The following is a 24,944-nucleotide window of genomic DNA, read 5'->3' as shown; positions in this document are numbered from 1 at the left end:
ATAACAAAGAAAGATGAAGACTCTAAGGTACTGCGGATCCAAGCAAAATAGCTCACTCTCAAATCTCCAAGTTAACTCCTAAGTAGTCTCCTAGGCTCCAGTAGTGCCAGGGTCAAAATCTGAATAAAAATATGTAGAAATGTAGTACGAGTACAACAACACGTAACCATAAGTGTCATTGATAGTCCTCAACAAAGTAGTGACACGGATTGTCAAAACACCCACTTTAAAATCCGGTGTAGTGTTATTAAATAAAGACAGTAAAGTAAAGACAAGTATAGAGAGAAACTGATATATTATTCAAACTTTAAATTTATGTACATAATGAACTAAATTTTCCTCTATTTATAGAAGAAAGGAAGTTGTTATGTAAGCTGCTACTGCAAGTTGCTGTGTAAGCTGCTACTGCAAGCTGCTGTGTAAACTGCTTGTAAGCTGCTACTTTAAGCTGTTGTGCCAGATATAGATAATCTTCTACCATGGGTAACATTTATCCATAACGGAGTACCGAAAGGATAAGCTTCTTCAGGAAGCTTATTTCCAATGGATTACTAAATAGATAAACATATTTACGATGGAGTCTCATATGGATAAGCTTCTTCCGGAAGCTTATTTACAATGGAGTACTAAATGAACATCCATAATATAATATATTTATAACACTCCCCCTTGGATATTCATTAAAAGATAATGTGCCTCATTAAAACCTTACTAGGAAAAAATCCCGTGGGAAAACATCTTAGTGAAGGAAACAGAGTACACATATTTAGTAATACGCATTGCTAGCTGCCTCATTAAAAAACTTTATAAGGAAAACCCTGTGGGAAAAAACCTTAGTAAGGAAAAAAGAGTACATAGCATATTTTACTCCCCCTGATAAAAATCTTGTTTCAAATATTTAAGTCTCCACTTTCCAATCTTGTATACCATCTTCTCAAAAGTTGAAGTTGGTAAAGATTTAGTGAATAAATCTGCCGGATTGTCACTTGAACGGATTTGTTGCACATCAATGTCACTATTTTTCTGAAGATCGTGTGTGTAGAATAATTTTGGTAAAATGTGTTTCGTTCTATCTCCTTTTATAAATCTTCCCTTCAATTGGGCTATGCATACAGCATTGTCTTCGTATAAAATTATGGGTTTTTTCTCATATTCCAAACCACATTTTTCTTGAATAAAATGAATTATTGATCTCAACCATATACATTCCCTACTTGCTTCATGAATAGCTATTATTTCAGCATGATTTGATGAAGTAGCAACAATAGACTGCTTTGTAGAGCGCCATGATATGATAGTACCTCCACATGTAAAAATATACCCGGTTTGAGATCTAGCTTTATGGGGATCAGATAAATAACCTACATCTGCATAACCAACAAGATCTGCACTATCTTTGTTATCATAAAACAAACCCATATCAAGAGTTACCTTTAAATAACGCAATATATGCTTAATCTCGTTCCAATGTCTCCGTGTAGGAGAAGAACTATATCTTGCTAGTAAATTAACAGAAAATGTTATGTCAGGCCTTGTAGCATTAGCAAGATACATTAGTGCACCAATTGCACTGAGATAGGGTACTTCGGGACCAAGGAGCTCCTCATCCTCTTCTGGAGGTCGGAAAAAATCTTTATTCACTTCAAGTGATCGAACAACCATTGGTGTACTCAATGGGTGCACTTTGTCCATGTAAAAGCTATTTAAGACCCTTTATGTATTGGCAGATTGATGGATAAAGATCCCGTCTGCTAAATGTTCAATTTGCAGACCAAGACAATGTTTTGTCTTTCCAAGATCTTTCATCTCAAATTCTTTCTTAAGATATTCAACTGCCTTTTGGATCTCTTCTGAAGTTCCAAAAAGATTTATGTCATCAACATAAACAACAAGTATAACAAATTCTGAAGCTGGGCATCATCTGGTGTGATCGCACCTGCGGAGTCCCCATCACAGGTGCGAGCTCGCTGAAGCGGGATTTGAGGAACTGGCAAGGAATCTCAGGTGCGAGGGAAATACCGCATCTACGAGCCCGCAGATGCGCTTTATGTTCCGCAGAAGCGGAAAGCGAGCTGGAAGGGGGAGTCTGCAGAAGCGGACAATGCTCGCCGGCGCGCAATCGCAGGTGCGGCCTTCTGATCGCAGAAGCGGACCCAGGTGTTTTAAGTCAATTCTGCACCTGCGATGGAAATTCTGTAGGTTCGGCATCGCAGGTGCGATTGTGGGTCCGCAGGTGCGAGATCACTCGGCAGAAAAGGGAAAATTACGAGGGTTTGATCTCGTTTTCACTTTGGGACTTTGAGAGCTCAGATTGAGGCGATAGTTTGGGGGATTTTCAGAGGAAACTATTGGATAATAATTCTTAACTCGTTTTTGGTAATATTCCACTAATCTATCGTTAATTTCATCATTTAATTAAGGATTTGGGTTGAGCAAAATTGGGGAAAAGTTGGAAAGTTCTTCAACCGAATTTTTTGGGGTTTGACTGAGATAATGGTATCGGATTTGAGTAATTTTGGTACGAGGGAACTCGAGGTTGAATGGGTATTCGTATTTTGTGACTTTTACCCGATTCCGAGACATGGGTCCGGGTCAACGTTTTGGGTCGATTTTCTAATTTCTTGTTAAAGTTTTAATTTCATTAATTGGACTAGTTTCTTATAGTTATATTTACGGTATGTAATCGCTTTTGGCTATATTTGGGCGATTCGGAGTCGGAAAGTCGTGGAAAAGGTATTCTTACTAATTGATTGAGCTTGGCTCGAGGTAAGTGGCTTGCCTAACCTTGTGAGGGGAATATCCCCTTAGGATTTGGTACTATTGTGATACTTTTGTGATATGTGAGTGTCGTGTACGCGAAATAACGAGTACGTACATGGGATAATTGTTATAAAACCCGATTGTTTTTAGCAGTAACATGTTACATCTTAATTGAGTTATACCAGCATGTGTAGTTATCCTATTAGCCTAATATCGCATGCATACATGTCTTAATTCCTTATTTGAAACCTGTACAACATGCTTAGTTAATTTCCTGCTTTTCCTTGACTTGTATTTAGTCTTAAACTGTAGGATTTCTTGTTGTAATTGTTGTTCCATCGATTCTGAGCCGTGTGTTTACTTTTGGAACTATGAGGCCGTACCTCGGGAGATCCCTTGTCTCATATTTACTTTTGGGACTACGAGACGGTACCTCGGGAGATCCTCATGCATATTTACTTTTGTGACTACGAGGCGGTACATCGGGAGATCCCCCTGCGTATTTATTTTTGGGACTACGAGGCGGTACCTCATGAGATCCCCCTGATTATTTATTTTTGGGACTACGAGGCTATACGTCGAGAGATCCCCCTGCATATTTACTTTTGGGACTACGAGGTGGTACCTCGGGAGATCCCTGTTGAGCATTTACTTTTGGTACTACGAGATGGTATCTCGGGAGTGCCCCTGTTGTTTATCCCTATGTGCTGTGCTGTTATCTTTTTGTAGTTTCTCCTCGTTAAATTTCCAGTCTCATATTACATTGCCATATTTTCTGTCTTAAATTATTATATACCAGTAGGGCCCTGACCTGACCTCGTCACTACTCTACCGAGGTTAGGCTTGGCACTTACTGGTTACCGTTGTGGTGTACTTTTGCTACTCTTCTACAGATATTTTGTGTGTAGATCCAGGTACCACCTACCAGCCCCGTTATTAGTTGAGAGTACTTGCTGCTACTTCGGAGACTTCAAGGTAAATCTGCCATCGTCCGCAAATCTCGGAGTCCCCCTCTATCCTTTTTGTGTTGCTTTCCTTATTTTTCCTAGACACTGATGTATAAAAACAGATAGCAGATCTCCTTAGAGCTTGTGACTCATGCTACCGGGTTTTGAAAATTATGAATACTTGAGTGTTGGTTTACTTGTACATGCCAAATGGCATTTTTCAGTCAAGCAAGTCACCCCAGTCGAGAAAGCCTACTTAGTGCCTACTAAACAACCTTCCCCATGAATAAATTTAGAATAAATAACAAAAGGTAAACAACGAGAGGATAAAATGTACAAAATCATATTTCATTACCTAACAGAGCTTCACTGATAATTACCAAAGGATTACAAGTTCATAATTTAGAAGTGGAAACATTCGACAACTACAAAAACATTCTAAATTTGTGTTTCTCCATTCCAAACACATCCCACAACATATTTACGGAACCTCTAAATGAAACAAAAAAGTAGTATGAATGTGCCGGTGACAAGGCCCCATGTATACCTCAAAAGGAATGTACAATAAGGATATACAACATGTAGGCTCGGTGTAGCGTAGGGCTCACCAAACTCCTCTAAGTGATAAAGTCTTACCTCTTTAGTAGAAGAACTTGTGAGTTTTCCCTCTTGAATCCCCAAGGATTGAGCAAGAAATTGAGGTGTAGAAATATTGGAGCTTTGTCCTTCTCTCTCAAGAATGTACCACCTTCTCAAACAAATCGGATTTTCTCTAAAAAAAATGACCCCTTAGTTCTCTTTAATAAAATAGGGTCGAGTTAAAAAATTGTAAAAAATAACCTCCGATGCCAAACCTGCGATCGCGGAATGCACCGCGAAAAGAATATGTCATCCATGAAATGGCCTTCAAAATCTAGGTTGGGTCTGATCAGGTCCACGATAGATCCGCGGTTTGCGAAATGATTCTACGATCGCACATCCGCGAAATCTCACTCAAACAATTCTCATGCTAACTATGCGATACGCGGAATGGCTATGTGGTCCATATAATCCACCGTAAAATTACCCTCAAATTTAGGGTGCTTCTGACTCATTTCACGATGATTGTGCAATCAGCGGAATAGATACGCAGTCGCATAATGGACCGCATAACTACCATTTTCTGCAAAGTTTTCTACCAACTCCATGATGCATTACAAGTCCAACAAATTCGTACAATCTACAACCCTCCAAGCACATTAACTTACCTTGGTACCATAAAAACTTAAATACTTGGCGAGCTTTTGCGGTGCCTCTCACTAGGAAGCTCCAAATTCAAATATGGACATACGCCTAAGTCCAAAATCACCATATGAACCTATTACCACCATCAAACCACCAATCCAAGATCATTTGCATAAAATTCAAACATCGGTCAACACTCATAATTTATTCTTTCAACCTTGGAACTAAGAGTTCCAATTCACTCCAAAACCTTCTCGAAACCAAATCAACCATCCCTGCAAGTTAAAAAATAATAAAGAAGAATACGAGAAGCATCAAATAGGGTAATGAGGCTCAAATACACAAAATGACCGGTCGGGTTGTTACTAGCTATATGCCAGACACCCGTAGAGTGCTGAGATTGTGCTTACTTGATGATTTTCATGTGAATTTGTTAATTTTGGCATTGTCACTTGTCATGCAGGCATAGCAACATATCTTCCTCATACTAATTTATTCTCTATATCCTGAAATTGATTCCTTGACTAATTTTTTTGGTAAGCATGCATATCTCCCTATTAACGTGATTAAGTTAAACTTGTTATTCTTGAGCTATTTTTTCTTTCGCTATTATTGTTATGCTTCTACTGTTATTGTTGGTTTTTCAAAGTGAGTAGTGGAATTTACCAATCTCGTCACTATCTTCAATCTAAGGTTATGCTGGTAACTTACAGAGTACATGGGTCGTTTATACTCATACTACACTTTACACTTGACGTGCAGGTCTAGGTGATGCAATAGAGTTGATTGTTAGAGAGTCGTACTAGTACCTGTTGGGGATTTCAAGGTAGCTCTGATGTTCTGTTCGCAAGCCATGGAGTCCCCTTCCATTACTTTTGTTATTACTATTTATATATTTCTGACAGTATCATATCATTATTCAGACTGTTGTACTTATTTATTCCACAGAGATCATGCACTCATTGACACCATATTTTGGGATGGTATTTCAAATATATCACTATTTGGCTTCACTTATTTATCTTATTATGCTTTTGAGATTATTTCTTATTGTTATAGTAGTTTATCTCTACATATTCTATTTTGGCTTGCTTAGTAAGCATTGTTAGGCGCCATCATGACCTCGATGGTGTAACGACCCGGACGGTCATTTTGAGAGTAATAGCCTCGATCCCCTAATTACTGCTTTCTCTATATCATTTTATACTTATGTGACTTTCTAGGAGGATTTGTCTTTGGTTTCGGAGTGAAGTGGGAAACTAAGTCCCTAAAACGAATGCTTAAGTTTTAAAAATTTGACCGTAGTTGGAACTGTGTGAAGATGGCTCCAAAATAGAGTTTTGTCAATTTTGTTAGCTCTGTTGGTTGATTTTAGACTTAGGAGCGCATCCGGATTGTGATTTGGAGGTCCGTAACTGAATTAGACTTGAAATTATAAAAGTTGAATTTTTGGGAAGTTTGACCAGGAGTGGACCTTTTGATATCGGGATCGGATTCCGATTCCGAAAGTTAGATTAGGTCCGTAATGTCAATTATGACTTGTGTGCAAAACTTGGGATTAATCGGACGTGAATTGATAGGGTTCAGCATCGGTTGTGGAAGTTTAAAGTTTTGAAGTTCATTAAGCTTGAACTGGGGCGCGATTCGTGTTTTTGTGCTTGTTTGATGTGATTTGAGGGCTCAACTAAGTTCGTATGGTGTTTTAGGATTTGTTGTTATATTTGGTTGAGGTCACGGGGGCCTCGGGTGGATTCTGGGTGGCTAACGGACTAGGATTGGACTTGTGAGGATTGTTGAACCTGGGCATCATCTGGTGTAATCGCACCTGTGGAGTCCCCATCGCAAGTACGAGCTCGCAGAAGTGGGATTTGAGGAACTGGCCAGGAATCGCAGGTGCGAGGGAAATACCGCATCTGTGAGCCGGCATATGCACTTGATGTTCCACAGAAGCGAAAACTGAGCTGGAAGGGGGAGTCTGCAGAAGCGGACAATGTTTGCAGGCGCGTACTCGCAGGTGCGGCCTTCTGATCGCAGAAGCGACCCATGTGTTTTATGTCAATTCCGCACCTGCGATGGAAATTTCACAGGTGCGGCGTCGCAAGTGCGATTGTGGGTCCGCAGGTGCGAGATCACTGGTCAGAAAAGTGAAAACTACGAGGGTTTGATCTCATTTTCACTTTGGAACTTTGAGAGCTCGGATTGAGGCAATAATTTGAGGGATTTTCAGAGGAAACTATTGGGTAATGATTATTAACTTATTTTTTGTTTTATTCCACTAAACTATCGTTAATTTCATCATTTAATTAAGGATTTGGGTTGAGAAAATTGGGGAAAAAATTGGAAAGTTCTTCAATCGAATTATTTGGGTTTTGATAGAGATTTTGGTATCGGATTTGAGTAATATTGGTACGATTGAACTCGTGATTGAATGGGTGTTCGTATTTTGTGACTTTTACCCGATTTCGAGGCGTGGGCCCGGGTAGACTTTTTGGGGCGCTTTTCTAATTTCTTGTTAAAGTTTTGATTTCATTAATTAGACTACTTTCTTATAGTTATATTTACGGTATGTAATTGCTTTTGGCTAGATTTGGGCCTTTCGAAGTCGGAAAATCGTGGAAAAGGCAATCTTACTGATTGATTAAGCTTGATTCGAGATAAGTGGCTTCTCTAACCTTGTGTGGGGGAAAATCCCTTTAGGATATGGTACTGTTGTGATACTTCTATGATATGTGAGTGCCGTGTACGCGAGGTGACGAGTGCGTACACGAGCTAAATTTTATAAAACCCGATTATTTTTCGCAGTAACCTGTTACATATTAATTGAGTTATACCAGCATGTGTAGTTATTCTGTTAGCCTAATATCGCATGCCTACGTGTCTTAATTGCTTATTTGAAACCTGTACAACATGCTTAGTTCATTTTCTACTTTTCCTTGACTTGTATTTAGTCTTAAACTGTATGATTTCTTGTTGTAATTGTTATTCCATCGATTCTGAGCTGTGTGTTTACTTTTGGGACTATGAGGCCATACCTCGGGAGATCCCCTGTCTCATATTTACTTTTGGGACTACGAGACGGTACCTCGGGAGATCCCCATGCATATTTACTTTTGTGACTACGAGGCGGTACATCGGGAGATCCCCCTGCGTATTTATTTTTGGGACTACGAGGCGGTACCTCGTGAGATCCCCCTGATTATTTACTTTTGGGACTATGAGGCTATACGTCGAGAGATCCCCCTGCATATTTACTTTTGGGACTACGAGGCGGTACCTCGGGAGATCCCTGTTTAGCATTTACTTTTGGGACTACGAGACGGTATCTCGGGAGTGCCCCTGTTGTTTATCCCTATGTGCTTTGTTGTTATCTTTTTGTAGTTTCTCCTCATTAAATTTCCAGTCTCTTATTACATTGCTATATGTTCTGTCTCTTATTACCGAGGTTAGGCTTGGCACTTACCGGGTACCGTTCTGGTGTACTCATGCTACTTTTATGCACATGTTTTGTGTGCAAATCCAGGTACCACCTACCAGCCCCGCTACTAGTTGAGAGTACTTGCTGCTGCTTTCGAGACTTCAAGGTATATCTTCCAGTGTTCGCAGACCTCGGAGTCCCCCTCTATCCTTTTTGTGTTGCTTTCCTTATTTTTCCTAGGCACTGATGTATAGAGACAAATAGAACATCTCCTTAGAGCTTGTAACTCGTGACTACTGGGTTTTGGGAATTATGTATACTCGAGTGTTGGTTTACTTGTACATGCCGAATGACATTTTTCAGTTATATAGTTATTTGTTGAAGTATAGTTGTTAAATTCTGCTTATATTTCAATTATTTTGCAATTGTTAGGCTTACCTAGTCGTAGAGACTAGGTGCCGTCACGACGTATTATGGAGGGGGATTTAGGTTGTGACAAGTTGGTATCATAGCTCTAGGTTCATCGGTGTTATGAGTCACAAGCAGGTTTAGTAGAGTCTCGCAGATCAGTACAGAGACGTCTGTACTTATCTTCGGGAGACTATGGAACTTTTAGGAAAATTTCACTTCCTTGATTCCTTGTCGTTCGAAATTGTTGACTTTGGAATTCTAAACTTCTGTCTTCTATTCTCTCACAGATGGTGAGGACACGTACAACTGGATCAGATGACCAAGCACCCACACCCCTAGCTAGAGCCGCGAGAGGTCGGGGCCGGGGTAGAGGCCGAGGACGTCCACGTGGTGCAGCCAGAGCACCCATACGAGCTGCTACAGAGGAGCCACTATTAGCCCCAATTGGAGCGCAGGCACCTGAGATGCCTGTTACTGCACCATCTCTTCAGGAGACCCTAGCACAGTTCCTGAGCACGTTCGGTACTCTAGCTCAGGCAGGGTTGATTCCACTTGCTCCTGCCATATCCCAGGACGTGGGAGGAGCACAGACTCCCGCCGCCCGTACCCTAGAGTAGTGGGTCGACTAGGTTCCAGAGATCATACTAATGCAGCCAAAAGCTCCAGTTCAGCCCGAGGTTCGGGCAGCAGTTTCTGAGGCGGAGCAGCTAAGGGTTGAGAGGTACAAGAAATACCACCCTCCTACTTTCAGTGGCTTGGCATCAGATGATGCCCAGGGTTTTATTGAGGAGTGTCACTATATCCTCCATACTATGGGTGTAGCAGAGTCGAGTGGGGTTTCTTTCACTACATTCTAGCTTAGAGGAGCGGACTATCAGTGGTGGCGTGCTTATGAGTTGGGTAGTCCAGCCAAGGCAGCTTCGCTCACTTGGACTCAGTTCTTTGACATGTTCTTGAGGGAGTATGTTACCTAGGGTCTCAGAGATGCATGGCGCGCAGAGTTTGAGCAGTTGCTCCAGGGTTCTATGACTCTGTCAGAGTATGCAGTTCACTTTAGCGATTTGGCTAGACATGCACCAACCTTGGTTTCTATAGTTCGAGAAAGGGTCCGTCAATTTGTTGAGGGGCTCAACCCCAGTATCAAACTTAGCATGGCCCGAGAGTTGGAGATGGATATTTCTTACCAGCAGGTTGTGGGTATTGCTAGGAGATTAGAGGGCATGCTAACTCGGGAGAGAGAGGAGAGAAAGGCCAAGAGGTCTCGAGAGCCTGGCACTTATAGTGTTACTTCCAGCCGCCAGTGGTATTCCAGCCACTCCTAGGCCCCAAGAGCCTTATTATGCACCGCCAGTGTCTAGTGCACCTCCTGCACGGGGTGCTTTCAGCGGTCAGTCCAGCTGACCTGGCCCAAGCCAGTCGTAGCAGCCACGACCTTCGAGTGCTTGTTTTGAGTGTGGCGACACTCGCCATATGGTGAGGGATTGACCAAAAATTAGGAGGGGTGAACCTCCACAGACTACTCAGGCACCGTGTGCTCTACCGGATCCCCAGGTTATGATTATAACACCAGCTACCACTCCGCCTGCTCAACCATCTCGAGGTGGAGGTCGAGCAAGTAGAGGTCGCCCTAGAGGGTGAGGCCAGTCCAGATACTATGCCATTCCTGCTCGTACAGAGGCAGTTACATCCGACTCTGTCATTACAAGGATTGTTCCTGTCTGTCATAGAGATGCATCAGTTTTATTTCATCCAGGATCTACTTATTCCTATATGTCCTCTTATTTGGATCCATATTTGGGAGTATCACGTGATTCTTTGAGTTCTCCTATTTATGTGTCTACACCCGTGGGAGATTCTATTATTGTTGACCATGTGTATCGGTCGTGTTTGGTTGTTCTTAGTGGTTTTGAGACTAGAGCCGATTTATTATTGCTCAGTATGGTAGATTTTGATATTATTTTGGGCATGGACTGGTTGTCGACCCATTATGCTATTCTTGATTGTCACGCCAAGACCGTGACACTAGCTATGCCAGGATTACCACGGTTACAGTGGAGAGGTACCCTAAATTATACTCCCAGCAGAGTTATTTCATTTCTTAAAGCTCGACGAATGGTTGAGAAGGGATGTAATGCATATCTAGCTTATGTGAGAGATGTCAGTATTGATACCCCTACGGGTGATTCCGTTCCAGTAGTGAGGGATTATCCTAACGTATTTCCAGCTGATCTTTCAGGCATGCCGCCCGACATTGATATCGACTTTGGTATTGATTTGTTGCAGGGTACTCAACCCATCTATATTCCTCCATATCGTATGGATCCTCCTGAGTTAAAGTAGTTGAAGGAACAGTTATAGGAATTGCTTGATAAGGGCTTCATTCGGCTTAGTGTGTCACCTTGGGGTGCCCCAGTCTTGTTTGTGAAGAAGAAGGATGGTTCTATGTGTATGTGCCTTGATTATCGCCAGTTGAACAAAGTTACAGTGAAGAACAGGTATCCATTGCCCCGTATTGATGACCTATTTGATCAGTTATAGGGTGCCAGGGTGTTCTCCAAGATTGACTTACGTCCAGGCTATCATCAGTTGAAGATCCGGGAGCCAGATATCTGGAAGACTGCTTTCAGGACTCGGTATGGTCACTACGAGTTCCTTGTGATGTTATTTGCACTTGATGCACAGTGCGTTCCGGCCCTATCTTGACTCTTTCGTCATTGTGTTTATTGATGACATTCTGGTGTAGTCCCTGAGTCGGGAGGATCATGACCAGCACCTGAGGACTGTGCTCCAGACCTTGATAGAAAAGAAGTTATATGCAAAATTTTCAAAGTGTGAGTATTGGCTTGACTTAGTGGCATTTTTGGGTCATGTAGTGTCAAGTGAAGGGATCAAGGTGGATATAAAGAAGGTTGAAATAGTGTAGAGTTGGCCCAGACCGTCCTCAGCTACGAAAATATAGTGTTTTCTTGGTTTGGCGGGGTACTACCGTCGATTTGTAGAGGGTTTCTCATCTATTGCAGCACTTATGACCAGGCTGACCCGGAAGGGTGCTCCATTTAGGTGGACAGAGGAGTGTGAGGAGAGCTTTGAAAAGCTCAAGAAAGCTTTGACTACAGCTCCAGTATTGGTATTGCCTACAGGTTCGAGGTCTTATACTGTATATTGTGATGCATCACAGATTGGCCTCAGCGCGGTGTTGATGCAGGACAGTAGGGTGATTGCCTACGCATCTAGATAGCTGAAGGTGTATGAGAAGAACTATCTTGTCTATAACCTTGAGTTAGCCGCTATTTTCAGGCCTTGACGATTTGGCGGCACTATTTGTATAGTGTTCTTTGTGAGATCTACACCGATCACCGGAGTCTAAAGCATATGTTCAAATAGAAGGATCTTAACTTGCATCAGCGGAGGTGGTTAGAGCTACTTAAGGATTATGATATCACTATTCTATACTATCCCGGGAAGGCCAATGTCGTGGTCGATGCCTTGAGTCATCGGGTGGAGAGTTTGGGGAGCCTAGCATATCTACCAGCAACAGAGAGGTCATTAGCTTTGGATGTTCAGGCTTTGGCCAACCAGTTTGTTAGATTGGATGCTTCTGAGCCGAGTCAAGTTTTGGCTTGTGTGTTTTCTCAGCCTTCTCTTTATGATCGTATCAGGGAGCGTCAGTATGATGGCCGCTATTTGCTTGTTCTTAAGGACACTGTTTAGCATGGTGATGCCAAAGAGGTCACTATTGGAGATGATGGTGCATTGAGGATGAAGGGCAGGCTATGTGTGCCCAATGTAGATGGTTTGCGTGAGTTGATTCTTTAGGAGGCTCATAGTTTGCGGTACTTCATTCATCCGGGTGCCACAAAAATTTATCAGGACTTGAGGCAGCATTATTGGTGGAGGAGAATGAAGAAGGACATAGTAGAGTATGTAGCTTGTTGTCTAAATTGCTAGTAGGTAAAGTATGAGCACAGCGGCCAGGTGGTTTGCTTCAAAAGGTAGAGATTCCGGAGTAGAAATGGGAGCGAATCAATATGGATTTCATTGTTGGGCTTCCACGGACTCAGAGGAAGTTTGATGCAATTTGGGTGATTGTGGATAGGCTGACAAAGTCAGCTCATTTCATTCCTGTGATGACTACTTATTCTTCCAAGCAGCTGGCTCGATCTTATATCCGCGAGATTGGCAGACTTTATGGCGTACCGGTATCTATCATATCTAACTCGGGTATGCAGTTCACATCGCGGTTCTGGAGAGTCGTACAGAATGAGTTGGGTACTCGGGTGGAGTTGAGTACCGCCTTTCACCCTCAGACGGACGGACAGTCCGAGCGCACTATTCAGATATTGGAGGATATGCTTCGTGCGTGTGTGATGGATTGTGGGGGTGCTTGGGATCAGTTCTTTCCACTTGCGGAGTTTTCCTACAACAAATGTTATCAGTCGAGCATTCAGATGGCACCGTATGAGGCTTTATATGGTAGGTAGTGCCGGTCTCCAGTGGGTTGGTTCAAGCCGGGCGAGGCTAGGCTATTGGGTACAGACTTGGTTCAGGATGCTTTGGAGAAGGTTAAGGTGATTCAGGATCAACTTCGTACATCCCAGTCCATGCAGAAGAGTTATGTGGATCGGAAGGTTCGCGACATTGCATTCATGGTTGGGGAGAGAGTCTTGCTCCGAGTTTCACCCATGAAGCGTGTTATGACATTCGGAAAGAAGGGCAAGTTGAGCCCTAGGTATATCGGGCCTTTTGAGATTCTTGAGAGGGTTGGAGATGTGGCTTATAGACTTGCACTACCACCTAGTCTCTCTGCAGTTCATCCAGTGTTCCATGCTCCAGAAATATCACGGCGATCCGTCTCATGTGCTAGATTTTAGCTCAGTCCAGTTGGACAAGGATCTATCTTATGTTGAGGAGCCAGTGGCTATTTTGGACAGGCAGGTTCGAAAGTTGAGGTCAAAGAATATTGCTTCAGTGAAGGTTCAATGGAGGGGTCAGCCGACAAGGAGGCGACTTGGGAGACCGAGCATGATATGCGCAGCCATTATCCTCATCTTTTCACCACTTTAGGTATGTTTCTATGCTCGTTCGAGGACGAATGATTATTTTAAGAGGGGGAGGATGTAATGACCCGATTGGTCATTTTGAAAGTAATAGCCCTGATCCCCTAATTACTATTTTCCCGGTATCATCTTATGCTTATGTGACTTGCCTGGAGGATTTGTATTTGGTTTCGAAGTGAAATGTGACACTTAATCCCTAAAACGAAAGCTTAAGTTTTAGGAATTTAACCGTAGTTGAAACTGTGTGAAAATAGCTCCGAAATGGAGTTTCTTCGGTTCCGTTAGCTCCATTGGGTGATTTTGGACTTAGGAGAGCGTCCAGATTGTGATTCGGAGGTCCGTAACTGAATTAGGCTTGAAATGGCGAAAGTTGAATTTTTGGGAAGTTTGACCGGGAGTGGACTTTTTGATATCGGGGTTGGATTCTGATTCCGGAAGTTGGAGTAGATCTGTAATGTCAATTATGACTTGTGTGTAAAATTTGGGATCAATCGGACGTGAATTGATAGGGTTCAGCATCGATTGTGCAACTTTGAAGTTTTAAAGTTCATTAAGCTTGAATTGGGGTGCGATTCGTGTTTTTGTGGTTGTTTGATGTGATTTGAGGGCTTGACTAAGTTCGTAAGGTGTTTAAGGACTTGTTAAAATATTTGGTTGAGGTCCCGGGAGCCTCGGCTGGATCCTGGGTGGTTAACGGACTAGGATTGGACTTGTGCGGATTGCTGAAGCTGGGCATCATCTGGTGTGATCGCACCTGCAGAGTCCCCATCACATGTGCGAGCTCGCATAAGCGGGATTTAAGGAACTGGCAAGGAATCTCAGGTGCGAGGGAAATACCGCATCTCTGAGCCCGCAGATGCGCTTGATGTTCCGCAGCAACAGAAAGTGAGCTAGAAGGGGGAGTCTGCAGAAGCAGACAATGTTCGCAGGCACGTAATCGCAGGTGTGGCATTCTGATCACAGAAGCGGACCCAGGTGTTTTAAGTCAATTCCGCACTTGCGATGGAAATTCTGCAGGTTCGGCATCGCAGGTGCGATTGTGGGTCCATAGGTGCGAGATCACTCGACAGAAAAGGGGAAATTACGAGGGTTTGATCTCATTTTCACTTTGGGACTTTGAGAGCTCAGATTGAGGCGATATTTTGGGGGATTTTCAGAGGAAACTATTGGGTAATGATTCTTAACTCGTTTTTGGTTAAATTCCACTAATCTATCGTTAATTTCATCATTTAATTAAGGACTTGGGTTGAAAAATTTGGGGGAAAAGTTGGAACATTCTTCAACCGAATTTTTTGGGTTTTGATTGAGATAATGGTATCAGATTTGAGTAATTTTGGTACGAGGGAACTCGAGGTTGACTGGGTATTCGTATTTTGTGACTTTTACCCTATTTCGAGACATGGGCCCGGGTCAACATTTTGGGTCAATTTTCTAATTTCTTGTTAAAGTTTTGATTTCATTAATTGGACTAGTTTCTTATAGTTATATTTACGGTATGTAAACGCTTTTGGCTATATTTGGGCGATTCGGAGTCAGCAAGTCGTGGAAAAGGTATTCTTACTGATTGATTGAGCTTGGTTCGAGGTAAGTGACTTACCTAACCTTGTGTGGGAAAAATTCCCTTAGGATTTGGTACTGTTGTGATACTTTTGTGATATGTGAGTGTCGTGTACGCGAGTTAACAAGTACGTACATGGGATAATTGTTATAAACCTGATTGTTTTTAGCAGTAACATATTACATCTTAATTGAGTTATACCAGCATGTGTAGTTATCCTATTAGCCTAATATCGCATGTCTACATGTCTTAATTGCTTATTTGAAACATGTACAACATGCTTAGTTGATTTCCTGCTTTTCCTTGACTTGTATTTAGTCTTAAACTGTAGGATTTCTTGTTGTAATTGTTGTTCCATCGATTTTGAGCTGTGTGTTTACTTTTGGGACTATGAGGCGGTACCTCGGGAGATCCCCTGTCTCAAATTTACTTTTGGGACTACGAGACGGTACCTCGGGAGATCCCCCTGCATATTTACTTTTGGGACTACGAGGCGGTACATCGGGAGATCCCCCTACGTATTTATTTTTTGGACTATGAGGCGGTACCTCGTGAGATCCCCCTGATTATTTACTTTTGGGACTACGAGGCTATACGTCGAGAGATCCCCCTGCATATTTACTTTTGGGACTACGAGGCGGTACCTCGGGAGATCCCTGTTGAGCATTTACTTTTGGTACTACGAGACGGTATCTCGGGAGTTCCCCTGTTGTTTATCCTTATGTGCTATGCTCTTATCTTTTTGTAGTTTTTCCTCGTTAAATTTCCAGTCTCATATTACATTGCCATATTTTTTGCCTTAAATTATTATATACCAGTAGGGCCCTGACCTGACCTCGTCACTGCTCTACCGAGGTTAGGCTTGACACTTACTAGGTACCATTGTGGTGTACTTTTGCTACTCTTCTGCACATATTTTGTGTGCAGATCCAGGTACCACCTACCAGCCCCGCTATTAGTTGAGAGCACTTGCTGCTACTTCGGAGACTTGAAGGTAAATCTGCCAGCGTCCGCAAACCTCGGAGTCCCCCTCTATCCTTTTTGTGTTGCTTTCCTTATTTTTCCTAGACATTGATGTATAAAGACAGATAGCAGATCTCCTTAGAGCTTGTAACTCGTGCTACCGGGTTTTGGAAATTGTGAATACTCGAGTGTTGGTTTACTTGTACATGGCAAATGGCATTTTTCAGTTATATAGTTATTTGTTGAAGCTTAGTTGTTAAATTCTGCTTTTATATCAATTATTCCACAATTGTTAGACTTACCTAGTCGTAGAGACTAGGTGCAGTCACGACGTCTTACGAAGGGGGATTTGGGTCGTGACAGGTGGGATTTGGGGTCGTGACACCAAGTTGTCGTGGCTCGCAACACTAGGGGAGGAGACGAGCTCTAGGGCCAGCTCGTAATGGGATCGCGACTCCATGACCCTAGAGAAGCTTCTTTAGAGTCTGAAATTTCGTCTTGTGGCTATATAACCCATTTCATACATGCACTTTATTTTCTCATTATGCGAGCTACTAAACATAAATATGGAAGAGTTTTGAAGCAGATTTCATCTACATCGTTGGGGTATGAAATCTTAACCTATAGTAATGGTTATTACTTTGATCTATCATCAAATTTACCTCTAAATAAAGGAACCTAAAAGAGGAAAAGAGGATTTTTAACTTGAAAGTTAAGAATATTTTTTAGGGTTTTAAACACTGCTTTTGGACTCGAATTTAGGAAGTAATCACATATTTGAATTCTTCAGGTTGTGGATCAACATAATTCAACTTTTATTATGTATTTAACTATGTGAGTCAGGGTTGACTTTTTATTGACATTTGAGGTTTGCTTAAAGGATTGAATTTAACATTTGGAATTGGTTTCTATAGCTTTATTTGATATCGTTGAGTATTATTTGCTAGAGCTTGGGCATTTGGAGGCCGAGGATAAGGGAAAATGCATTTTGGAAGGTTGAAGCCTACTTCAGAGAAGGTAACATCCTTGCTAACCTTGAGTTCAGGGAATGTTTCCAACTATGAACACATATGCTGCATGTTACCTGTTTGGGGGTAACGTATATATAAGGTGACAAACTTATATGCGGATACCAAGGTTATATCACGTCCGGGGGGTAGATTTAGGCTTTTTTATGCCTTATTTTGATACATGTTCTACTTGTAACGTGTTTTATTTATTTGGCACACACTAATTGCTACTCAAAAGTGCTTTTCAAATAAATTAACCAAACATAAACTACTTCTCACCAAAAGTACTTTTAAGAAAATTACTTTTCAAAATAAGCTGATTTTAGAAGTTTGGTCAAACATGCTATTCATCTCGATATATGTCTTTTTAACGATCCTAAATAAGACACAACATCAGGTCCAAATGAACAAAAATTAAACTTGATCCAGAGATAAACAACGATCCTAAATGCAAAAGACAAAAAGGAAACAGATTTTTTTCATGTTGGACCCTTTGGACCGAATTTCGTACAAGGATTCAAAAAGAAACCAAAATCTAACTAATTTTTCCTTAATTTAATTTCAATGTATATGACTACTTGAAATTCTTATTCATGATAGGGATTATGTCTAGACTTTTGATACCTTATTTAGACATGATGGGCTAATTGTATATTAGATTACATGTTGTAGCTGTAGTAATACACTGTACATATGCATACATTCTTGCATGTTTATCTCTATTATCCATATGCATTTTAAATATAACTAATAAGCTATCGTATGTTAAAATTTATTGATAATATTAAAAAAAATCTGCACTACCAGTATATATAACTTAAATCTATTTCTATTTGAAAACTTGATATTAATTCCTAATACTCTAATAAGCAGTTAATATCGAGTAATACTATTCAGTTTATTTCAATACTTGGGAAGAAGTTCTTAGGAGTTTTCTTTTTGTGTTGTCACGGCCCGGAATCCCAACCTCGGGTCATGATGGAGCCTAACGTCTGCCTGCTAAGCAAGCCGACGTGAACAGAAAATTTACTATTTTTAACAATTTACGACAAGATAATAACATTGAAAACGATATAATTCTGAAGTATAGTATAATAATACTGAATAGCGAGTATAAACTTAACCCAAAAGCTGGTGTCATAAGTACATGAACGTCTAGAGTGCTTAAAACATGGTCTGAATAAAATACACTATTTTGAACTCAGAAAAAAGCAGTAAAGATAGGAGGGAAGGGGACTTCAGGGCTGCGAACGCTGTGCAGCTATAACTCAAGTCTCCGTCAACAACTGGATCCGAGCAAATCTACTGAGCGCCGCTAGGATCCACTCTGGTATCTGCACAAGAAGTGTAGAGTATAATATAAGTACAGCCGACCCCATGAACTCTGTAAGTGTCGAGCCTAACCTCGACGAAGTAGTGACGAAAATAAAGCGGGCCACTTACAATAACCTGTGCGCAGTACTAATAATAATAATAATAATAATAATAATAATAACAGGGAAAGAAGACAGAAAATGAAAGTATTTAATTTATGACAATAAACTCAAACCTCGCTATCAGAAAGCCCAGAATAACAAACCTCGTAAGCTCATATAAAATAAATGTTGAAACTAACACAACAACAACAACAAGCACAACACACAAAATATGTTGCGGCACGCAAACCGATCTTACTGTAATATCCTTTATTAATATCAGGTATATCGTAAACAGTCCATTGCGGCGCATAACCCGATCCCATCATATCATTATTAATCAATATTATAATCCTCCCTTATTCTACCATATCAATATTAATCAATATCATAATCCTCCCTTATTCCACCATATCATCATTTATCAATAACAATTATTACGTACACAAACCGTTGCGGCACGCAACCCGATCCCACCATATCATTATTTACCAATATCATAATCCTCCCTTATTCCACCATTTCTGTCACGACCCAAAATTCACCTAGTCGTGATGGCACCTAACCCAACCCGTCAAGTAAGCCAATTAATAACTATCTAATTCAATTAATATTTAACTGACTCTAATACACTCCCCAACAACTGGTAGTACAAATCATGAGCTTTTAAGATTAGAATTTACAAAGCTGGTATGAAATAAATACATCATCTGTTCGAAATATACATAAACAAATTTTTATAAATCTAAGGCTACTATGAACAAGAGGCAGCTATGACTGAAACACAGGTACATCTTCAAATCCATCTCACGTCGATCACAGCAACATCATCATCCAATATCTGCATGCAAGGTGCAGAAGTGTAGTATGAGTACAACCGACACCATGTACTCAATAAGTAACAAACCTAACCTTAGATTGAAAGTAGTAACGAGCTAGAACAAAGGTCAGGGTCCAACACCAATAGCCAACAACGGTTCATAACAACATAATAGAAGTAGCTCAGAGATAAAATGCTCAGCTCGTTCACATTTCCAGTAAAATAGACCTGCTTTTCAAGTATATCAGTGAAAACCTGAATCTTTTACCGAAATCACCAAAATATGAGTACATTTTATAAAACTGTGATTTTTCCCAAAAACTCTTCAACAACAGATAGGATGTTTCATTTTCAAATGGCATGAGGAAAATACATCTCTATGCCTACATGTCAATGAGTATGTGAAGTTATGAATGACGCAATATCGTACAGCATAAGGAAAAATGCATCTCTATGCATGTATGTCAAGTGTGCATGTCAATGCGATGCAACTCAGTAATAAAACCATATGTATACTCCCAGACTATCAATTCACGCAGTCTTCCCAGTCACTCAATCCTCCCAATCGCTCGGCACTCGGCACTCCCACTCAGTAGGTACCTGCGCTCACTGGGGGTATGTACAGATTCTGGAGGGACTCCTTCAGCGAAAGAGCTATAATCTACACGGACAACTCACGTGCTGCACAGACAACTCACGTGCTATAGTATAAATATCTGGATCCGCACGGACAACTCACGTGTTGTACGGGCAACTCACGTGCTATAGTATCAATATCTGGATCCGCACAGACAACTCACGTGCTATAGTATCAATATCTCAAAAATCAGGCCCTCGGCCTCACTTAGTCATCAAACTCTCCAGTCTCTCGGGCTCACAGTGTCATGAAACTAGCCCAAAATAATGATATGATTTATCAATAAATAACAATAGAAACTGAGATAAGATATGCAATGAATGTATATGACTGAGTACGAAATTACAATTTAAACATATACTTCGATAGCAGAACTGACCTCAGAGGGTCCCAAAAATACCAACATTTCCCTAAGCATGATTTCTAACACGAGTCACAGCTCAGTTTCTCTAACACATAAAAATATATGGAAAAATACAAGTTAATTGACTATACAACTCTACTCCATCAACTGAGTCTCAATTTCTATGGTGCACGCCCACACGCCCGTCACCTAGCATGTGCGTCACCTCCAAACAATTCACATAACACGTATAATTAGGGTTCATACCCTCAACTCCATGTTTAGAAGAATTACTTACCTCGAACAAGCTGAATCCAATGTGGAGCAAGCTAAACAATGCTCCAGAAATTCCATTATGCGCGTATCAACTTCCTAACGGCTCGAATCTAGTCACAATTAATTCGATTCAATCAACACAAATTATAGGAATTAATTTCATATCAAAATGCTAATTTTCCCTAAAACATCCAAAATTAAACTCAAAAAGCGCCCGCGGGGCCCACATCTCGGAACCCGACAAAAGTTATAAAATACGAACGCTCATTCAACCCCAAGTCCAACCATAACAATTTTACCAAATTCCGACATCAACTCGACCCTCAAATACTCAAATTAAATCAAGAGGGTTTTCTAAATTTTCCAACTAATTCACCAATTAAATGTTAAAAACAACCATGGACTCGGGTAATTTGACTAAGATTGAGCTAAGAACACTTACCCCCGTTGTTTTCCTTGAAAATCTCCTGAATATTGCCTCTTCCCGAGCTCCAATTCGTCAAAAATGGAAAATGAACAAACCCTCGATATTAAATATTTTTTTGCCCAGATGTTCTACCTCGTTTCATGTACCAAACAATCCCAAAACTCTCTTTTGAAGGCTCAAATGGATTCCTTGTAAAATTTAAGTCAAGTTAGGCTTTTAAATCACCCAATTTGGCCTTAAAATGATGGAAATATGATATTTTGAAGATTTAAATGAAGTCGGAAAATTTAAGGGATAAAAAAATGAGATTTTCGTAATTATTTTACACTAGAAAATCAGCAACGAAAGAATTTTCGTTTTAGCACCCACAACTCATTCGGAACCTCCCAGACACAATTCATATATGTGTTTCAATCATAAAATACGGTACGAACCTGCTCGCGTACTCAAAATACCGAAAAGAGGTCATCTTGACCCGATATTGACCATGGTCAAACTCCAAATCTTTAACTTAACTAGTTTCTCAACCAGTGATCCAAAACACACCCGAGCCCCTCGGGACCCCATTCAATCATACCAACAAGTCTTAAAACACGATACTAACTTAGTCGAAATCTCAAATCACGTCAAACAACGCTAAAACCACGAATCATACCCCAATTCAAGCTTAACGAAACTAAGAAATTTCAACTTCTACATTCGATGCTGAAACCTATCAAATCACGTCCGATTAACCTCAAATTTTGCACACAAGTCATAAATAACATAACGGACCTATAAAAATTTTCAAAATTGGATTCCGACCCCGATATCAAAAAGTCAACTCCCCGGTCAAACTTCCAAACTTAAATGTCTATTTTAGCCATTTCAAGCCTAATTTAACAACGTACTTTCAAATAATTTTTCGAACACACTACTAAGTCCAAAATTACCATACGGAGCTATTGGAAGCATCAAAACTCCATTCCGAGGTCAGATTCACAAAAGTCAAATTTGGTCAACTCTTCCAACTTAAAGCTTCCTAGTTGAGAATCATTCTGCCAAATCAATTTTGAATAACCTGAAAATAAAAATCAACTATTCACACAAGTCATAATACATCATACGGAGATGCTCATGCCCTCAAACTATCGAGCGAAGTGCAAATCCTCAAAACGACCGGTCGGGTCATTACAATTTCAATTTATGATCCTTCAATTCCTGTTGCGGCATGCATCCCAATCCACAAACAATTTCAATGAACATAAAGAGTCCAATAACTCAATTTACAAGAATTTCTACAACCAAAGAGTATGAGTGCAAGGCAATACATGAACCACGTAATAATAAAAGGAATGTAACAAAAATTACAAAACAACAGGACAAGTAAAGCACGTGACAATTAAGGTATACAAGTAAAACAGTTAAGGCAAGTAGCAATTAATTACGGAGTCATGGAAGGGACGAACAATTCAATACAAGAATAATTAATGACAAATAACAAATTACGGCATAGAAAGCAATTAAAGCATATAACAATTAAGGCATAGAATGAGATAATTCATGAAATACGATAAAACATGAAAACAATTATTTTGACGGTGTATATGCACTCGTCACCTCGCATATAAGTCGTTTCACACGTAATTCACATAACATGTAGTTCAAGGGTTCCTAATTCCTTCAAATCAAGGTTAGACTCAATATTTACCTCACTCCGCAACCTAAGCAATCTATCAACCATGGCCTTGCCTTTTGAACAAGCCTCCAGACAAACCAAACATAGTAAATTATTGACCAAATGATTCGAAATAATCTTTAGAAACTACCCACAAACAAAAGATGTTCAATTTAGATCATTTTTTAAAAAGTAAACAAAAGTCAACCACGGGCGTGCTGGGTCCAAATCGTGATTCAGACCAAAACTCGATTACCCATTCACCCCCGAGCCCAGTTATGTGATTTGTTTCGAAATCCGACCTCAATTCGAGGTCTAAATCTCAGTTTTACAAAAATCCTCAATTCTTCCCAAATCCCTAATTTCTACCATAAAAATCCTAAATTTGATGTTGAAAACTCATGAAATGTAATGGGTAATTGAAAAGAAATAGATTAAAGTCACTTACCAATGAAATTGGGAAGAAAAGCCCCTTGGAATATCACCTCTAGAGTGTTTAAGGTTGAGAAATTGCGAGAAATGAGCTAAGTCCCATTTCCCCCCCTCTTTTACCCAACTGCAGATGTTGCAATTGCGAAGTATAGTTCACAATTGCGAATATCGCAAAAGCGAGACAAAGGTCGCAAATACGAACCCTGTTACATAAGAGCAGAAGACGCAAATGCGATAATATGATAGCAAATTTGAACTTACCTCCATCGCAATGCGACCTGAAGCTTCGCAATTGCGAAGCAGGATCAAGTGGTCAGTGATCGCAATTGCGACCAAATTCTCGTAAATGTGAGATTCACCCAGCCCAACCCATGCTTGCAATTGCGAGATCTGCAACAGAGTACCAGAACTAGTATTGCACCAGCAGACTTTTCATTAGCAAAACTCACCAAAAACATGTCTTAAACTCAGCCGAGCCATTCGGGCTCCCAACCAAACATGCACACAAGTGTAATAATATCATACGAACTTGGTCGCGCAATCAAATCACTAAAATAACATCTAGTTCTCTGAATCAATCCTCAAAACGAATGAAATTTCAAAGTGGAACTCTAAAACACTAGAATCACATTTAAGCGTCTGAATCATGTCAAATCAATTCTGAATTAAACAAAATATTGCAGACAAGTTTCAAATTGCAATCAAGAACTATTCCAAGTTTCAACATAAAAATCCGAACCCGTTAGCTAAGAAGTCAACTTTCGGTGAAACCTTATAATTCTTCAACTTTCAAAAATGCTAGTTTTGGGCAAAATGACTCAAAATAATTTAGGGACTTCCGAATTCAATTCCGAGCATACGCCCAAGTCCTATATCATGACACGGACCCACCTGAACCGTTAACACACTGATCTGCGTCCGTTTACACAAAATATTATCCGTAGTCAACTCAAATCAATTTTTAGGTAAAAATTCATATTTTCTTCAATTTTTCACATAAAGACGTCCCGGAATAAGACACGGACTGCGTATACAACACGAGAAAAGCTAAACAGAGCTTATCGAGGTCTCAGAACATGGAAATAGAGGCTAAATCTCAAAATGACCTACCGGATCATCACATTCTCCACCTCTAAAACAAATATTCATCCTCGAACAGATATAGAAAAGTGCCTGAACTGGAGAAAACGTGTGGGTATCTACTCCGCATATCGGACTTGAACTCCCACGTAGCTGCCTCGATCGGCTGACCTCTCCATTGCACTCGAATTAAAGGGTAACTCTTAGACCTCAACTTTCATACCTGCCGTGCAAAAATGGCCATCGCCTCCTCCTTGTAAGTCAAATCCTTGTCCAATTGGACTAAGCTAAAATCTAACACATGGGACGGATCACCGTGATACTTTCGGAGCATGGAGACATGGAACACCAGATAAACTATTGATAAGCTAGGTGGAAATGCAAGCTTATAGGTCACCTCACCCACTTAGGTTCCGATATACCTAGGCTCAAGTTGCCCTTCTTTCTAAACCACATCACACCCTTCATGGCTGAAACCCGAAGAAATACCCTCTCTCCAACCATGAATGCAA

Source organism: Nicotiana tomentosiformis, chromosome 12, assembly GCF_000390325.3.
Source record: "Nicotiana tomentosiformis chromosome 12, ASM39032v3, whole genome shotgun sequence".
NCBI classification, from domain to species: domain Eukaryota; kingdom Viridiplantae; phylum Streptophyta; class Magnoliopsida; order Solanales; family Solanaceae; genus Nicotiana; species Nicotiana tomentosiformis.
The sequence above is the reverse complement of the archived record's forward strand: the minus strand, read 5'-3'. Positions refer to the sequence as shown.